Here is a 6,334-nt window from a genome sequence, read left to right as displayed (position 1 = left end):
TTTTCTTAATCTGATAGTGTCCTGCTAGGTAGCATACATAAATCAATCAAAGGTTCTATGAGAAACCACACAACCCAGTAAAGAACCATACAGTGCCATTAAAGAACAGTTATTTTTAAGGGTACATTTGGCTTTAGTTAAATTTTCTGTGAAGGCTTGATTTTTGCTTTTTCAAAAAAAGGACACACCAACTTCCAGATTCCATTAGTATGACCTAGAGGAGCTTTTAGCTTACCACTACTGTGACAATATTAAATTAAAAAAATGGAAATAGCAAATGTATCAATACAGTGAAGATTAAAAATAAAACTTATAACATTCAGTTCAATAAATTACCTGCTATTACAGTTTGATTAAAGTTAAAACACACATGATTATGTCTTATGTCCCCAGAACACTAGTTTACTGACATTTACAGATGACTGAATGGTTGGTTCCTGGCATCATATAATGAACTTTAAGCTGACTTGGCATGATGCTCATAATGTGTCCTTATCTGTTGATTTCCACTTTAACACTAGAATTACCAGAGTCTACGAAAAAACTCTTAGATCTGGCCCACCTTAAAACCGTTCTCACCTCTCTTTTGTCTTCTAAATGTGCCTATTAAGACGAGCAGCAAGTAGCCGGCTATTCCATCCCCCACCGTCGCAGAACGTTCACTAAGTTTTCCCAGCGCATGCCTTGTTATCTGGGAGTGACTGAACTGCCAGAGTTTTAGAATGGAAATAATAGATCGTTATTTGGAACACACGCATTTCATGCGTGTTCCATTTCTACAGTAATCTGTGTAAACACATTGTTAAAACAGAAACTTTTTCCTATTTTAGTAATAAATGTTACAAAATGGGGTGGCATTGTGGCGCAGTGGGTAGCGCTGCTGCCTCGCAGTTGGAAGATCTGGGGACCTGGGTTCACTTCCCGGGTCCTCTCTGCGTGGAGTTTGCATGTTCTCCCCGTGTCTGCGTGAGTTTCCTCCGGGTGCTCCGGTTTCCTCCCACAGTCCAAAGACATGCAGGTTAGGTGGATTGGCGACTCTAAATTGGCCCTAGTGTGTGCTTGGTGTGTTTGTGTGTGTCCTGCGGTGGGTTGGCACCCTGCCCAGGATTGGTTCCTGCCTCGTGCCCTGTGTTGGCTGGGATTGGCTCCAGCAGACCCCCGTGACCCTGTGTTCGGATTCAGCGGGTTGGAAAATGGATGGATGGATGGATGTTACAAAATGTAGGCATAAACTATAGAATGTGTGAAGCCTGAAATCCAAATATTAAATAAACACTTTCACAAAAGGTTCAAGGATGATACAACACCTTCCGTGGCTTAACGCTAAGATTTCCTGACTTGGAGCACAGCAGCCCTACCGTACTACTGAGACCTGAGTTCGATTCCCAGCTTTGGAGAAAGTGTTTTTTTTTCCCTCAAACGGACATAAATTTATAAATTGGTATGTACTATAAATTGTTAAGTTTAAAATGTCGATCGCGGTTATTTTTGTTGATTAATTCATGCATTTTACTTTGAGTCAGATCAGAAGCTGAATAAGCTGAACAAGCTCCTGTTCTGACTCTAACAGCGCCAGTATAACTTCACACCCGATCTGACACTGTTCGTTTTCAAATAATATTGCATTACTTTGACGATGTTTTCTGATTGGTACTATTTGCGTCATAAAATGATTTCTTCAAAACGTCACATATATTTGTCTCTTTCTTTTTTTAAAATGTGTGTTGTAACACGCAGCAACTGGCCACCTGCATGTTCTTGCGCACACTGAATAAGACAGCGCTATATGCAATCATCAGATTCAAATGTTAACAGTTAACAGTTATATAGCACGGAATGGAAATCAGCAGTTGTTAGCATTGCCCCACGCAAGCTGTCATATCAACCGCCTACTGTAACTTGCTTTCTTTTTTCTTCGGTTATACTCTTGAATAAAAGTGCACTTGTTTTATTATACTTTTACATCAACATATGTTCCTGTGTTTGAGCGACATGGGCATGCTCAAAAAATACACGTGTAATGCCATGAAAATTGCATGCAGACACTTCAGTTCGCAAGCATTGGTACGACAATGCAGTCACAAGTACACTGCAGAGCTTTAGCGCGTCTTTATGTGAAAACAGCAGTGTCAGATGGGGGGAGGGGGGGAAGGATTCAGAACGCGACAGAGAATGAAAAGTGAATTAAAAAAACAAAAAACAAAGCTAACCTTTACAAATATCATAAATTACACCGGCTGTTACAGACTGAAATCAAATGTATCTTTTTATTCTAAAATAGTAAAAATAAGAACACTTTTCAAAAGTGAGTCAAGCAGGATCAAACTCGTGACCTTCTGATTCCCAGTCAGCAACTGATCCTGTTGTGCCACAGCAGCAGTCATAGTAAATGAGTGTCAATGTCGCACACTAAGGCGGCTTTTTTTGGCGGCAGCTTTTTTTTTTGTACCTTTTGTGAAAGTGTTTCTTTGATATTTGGACTTCAGGCTTCACAAATTATATAGTTTATACCTACATTTTGTCATTTGCTACTAGAATATAAAAAACGTTTCTGTTTTAAAAATGTGTTTACACAGATTACAGTAGAAATGCAACACACATGGAATGCGTGTGTTCCAAATAACGATTTATTATTTCCACTCTAAAACTCCACTTCACTCCCAGATAATCAATCAAGGCATGAGCTGACAGAAGTTCGTGCAAGTTCTAAGTTGGTGGGGGGATGGAAGAGACGACTGCTTGCAACTTGTGTTTAACTGCACATTTAGAAGACAAAAGACGCTGGCGGAGAGCTGTGAATGGATTTAAGAAGCGATTTAAGGTGGGACGGATCTACGATTTTTTTCGTAGGCTCTGGTAATTCTAGTGTTAAAACAGTATTCCACTGTAAACAGTTAAAATCATTTAAAGTGTCTTCCAAAGTAAAACAAACAAAATACTTCTGCACTTCACTAGTTAATTTGCCCAGTTTCTTTCAAATGATAGCTGGATGCTTCTCCTGTTTAACAACCACTGGACACTAGATGCTGTCACATGATTGACTTGGGGACAGCTTAAAGGCTCTGGTGGTGGTAACTACTCACAAATCCACAATTTGGCACTATTTACTAATGCCTCTTCTCTTCTTCCCTCTACAGACTGGATGATTGACAGCCCTACCATCTGTGATGTCACTTCTGGTGTTCGTTCCCCTAGACCTGCCTTTTCCTTCCTGGCCTGTACTTAACTGCAGTATCGCCGTTTTGAAACTTGTTTGTGAAGACATCTTTTTTTCCCCTTTTCCAATGAGTTTATACACAGTGGTTATTTTCAATTACAGTGGAACCTCGGTTCACGACCATAATTTGTTCCAAACCTCTGGTCGTAAACCGATTTGGTCGTGAACCAAAGCAATTTCCCCCATAGGATTGTATGTAAATACAATTAATCCGTTCCAGACTGTATGAACTGTATGTAAATATATTTTTTTTAAAGATTTTTAAGCACAAATATAGTTAATTACACCATAGAATGCACAGTGTAATTGTAAAATAATGTAAAAACATTGAATAACACTGACACAAACACCCAGGCTCCCTGCTCAGCTGCATGCGCAGGCTCGCTCTCAGCTGCACGGGCACTCTCGTGCTCTCTCTCTCTCTCTTAGCAGCTCGCGAGGCCCCCTCCCTCCTCTCCTCTCAGCTGCACGCGCAGGCTCTCTCTCTCTCTCTCTCTCTCTCTCTCTCTCTCTCTCTCTCTCTCTCAGCAGCACGCGAGTCCCCCTCCCCCCTCTCCTCTCAGCTGCACGCGCAGGCTCTCTCTCTCTCTCTCTCTCTCAGCAGCACGTGAGCCTCCTCCCCCCCCCCCCCCTCAGCTGCACGCGCAGGCGCTCTCTCTCTCTCTCTCTCTCAGCAGCATGGGAAACTGGCTTGTTCGTATACCGAGTGTGTGGTCGTGAACCGAGGCAAAAGTCTGGCGAACTTTTTGGTCGTAAACCGAGTTATACGTGTACCGAGACGTTCGTGAACTGAGGTTCCACTGTATTTGCTTGTGGGTGCCCCAACTGTTTTTGCTTGTCTGTATTTTTCGTTACAAAGTAATAGGGATTAAAAATTAGAATGTGTTTAGTTTGTTAAATAAGATTTACAATATTTGAGTGTTTTATACAGATGCAGCTTATAAGTGAGCAAACTGGGTGACCAAGACTATAACTATATTACAGAACTTATAATGGAAATCTAGCATTTACATTAGCAACTAGCATTAAAAGTTTCTACCTTACTATTTACACTATTAGTATTATTAAGGTAAGTACTACCATTTAACTGATTGTTTAGAATATTAGCAAACATTTAAGCTGCAGATGTATCAGAATAGTGTTTTTTAATAATCTGCATCTCATTAGTTGTGGTGATCAATATTCCTCATTACATAATATACTAAAAATGGTCAACTTTTAATCCTTTTGAAATCACTAAATGTGTGTCTTCCCTTATATGGAGGCTGGCTGAAAAGTGCAGTAAGTTCAGGAATTCTCTAGCTTTGGCATCACACTGGTTGTCCACTTGAAAATTAGAATTGTATACAATTAGGAACCTATTATAGTTATTATTACATATACTAAGTCTGAGAATTCTTCGATAAAAGACGCATTATATTTTGGAGGTTTATAAACTGTTAATACAAAAGACTGTGACACTCCTTGAATAACCATGGCAAGACACTTGAAAGACGTGAAAGTACCAAAACTGGAATCTTTACAGTTTAATTGGCTTGAGTAAATACTCACTAAACCAACTCCTTTTTTTGCATTGGTGAACTGAATGAGCAAAGCTGTAATTCGGATGTGATGCTTCGGTTAACATTGCCTCCCATCAGAGCTGAGCCACATTTCACTTAGTGAGAGGAAGTTGATTTTCCTATCCCTGATAAGACTGTTAATGTAAAAAATCTTCCTGGATAATGCTCTAATACTTCGCAGAGTCATTTTTAAAGTCTCATAAAAGCAGGGCTGAATGGGGGTATTACAACAGCTTGAAATGGTAGTTAAGTTATTAATGTTAATGCTACTTTGTGCAGATTTTTTTCTTTAATCTATAATCTGTTGATACATTTCTAATACAGTGCACATCTATAGTTGAAATGGTAATTAAACTTATTCACATTTATACCACTTTGTCCGGGTTTTTTAATTAGACTATGGTTGGTTATTATACAGGTGCTGGTCATAAAATTAGAATATCATGACAAAGTTGATTTATTTCAGTAATTCCATTCAAAAAGTGAAACTTGTATATTAGATTCATTCGTTACACACAGACTGATGTAGTTCAAATGTTTGTTTCTTTTAATTTTGATGATTATAACTGACAACTAATGAAAGTCCCAAATTCAGTATCTCAGAAAATTAGAATATTGTAAAAAGGTTCAATATTGAAGACACCTGGTGCCACACTCTAATCAGCTAATTAACTCAAAACACCTGCAAAAGCCTTTAAATGGTCTCTCAGTCTAGTTCTGTAGGCTACACAATCATGGGGAAGACTGCTGACTTGACAGTTATCCAAAAGACGACCATCGACACCTTGCACAAGGAGGGCAAGACACAAAAGGTCATTGCTAAAGAGACTGGCTGTTCACAGAGCTCTGTGTCCAAGCACATTAATAGAGAGGCGAAGGGAAGGACAAGATGTGGTAGAAAAAAGTGTACAAGCAATAGGGATAACCGCACCCTGGAGAGGATTGTGAAACAAAACCCATTCAAAAATGTGGGGGAGATTCACAAAGAGTGGACTGAAGCTGGAGTCAGTGCTTCAAGAACCACCACGCACAGACGTATGCAAGACATGGGTTTCAGCTGTTGCATTCCTTGTGTCAAGCCACTCTTGAACAAGAGACAGAGTCAGAAGCGTCACGCCTTTGGACTGCTGCTGAGTGGTCCAAAGTTATGTTCTCTGATTAAAGTAAATTTTGCATTTCCTTTGGAAATCAAGGTCCCAGAGTCTGGAGGAAGAGAGGAGAGGCACAGAATCCACGTTGCATGAGGTCCAGTGTAAAGTTTCCACAGTCAGTGATGGTTTGGGGTGCCATGTCATCTGCTGGTGTTGGTCCATTGTGTTTTCTGAGGTCCAAGGTCAACACAGCAGTCTACCAGGAAGTTTTAGAGCACTTCATGCTTCCTGCTGCTGACTAACTTTATGGAGATGCAGATTTCATTTTCCAACAGGACCTGGCACCTGCACACAGTGCCAAAGCTACCAGTACCTGGTTTAAAGACCATGGTATCCCTGTTCTTGATTGGCCAGCAAACTCGCCTGACCTTAACCCCATAGAAAATATATGGGGTATTGTGAAG

Source organism: Erpetoichthys calabaricus, chromosome 3, assembly GCF_900747795.2.
Source record: "Erpetoichthys calabaricus chromosome 3, fErpCal1.3, whole genome shotgun sequence".
Taxonomy (NCBI): domain Eukaryota; kingdom Metazoa; phylum Chordata; class Cladistia; order Polypteriformes; family Polypteridae; genus Erpetoichthys; species Erpetoichthys calabaricus.
The sequence above is the reverse complement of the archived record's forward strand: the minus strand, read 5'-3'. Positions refer to the sequence as shown.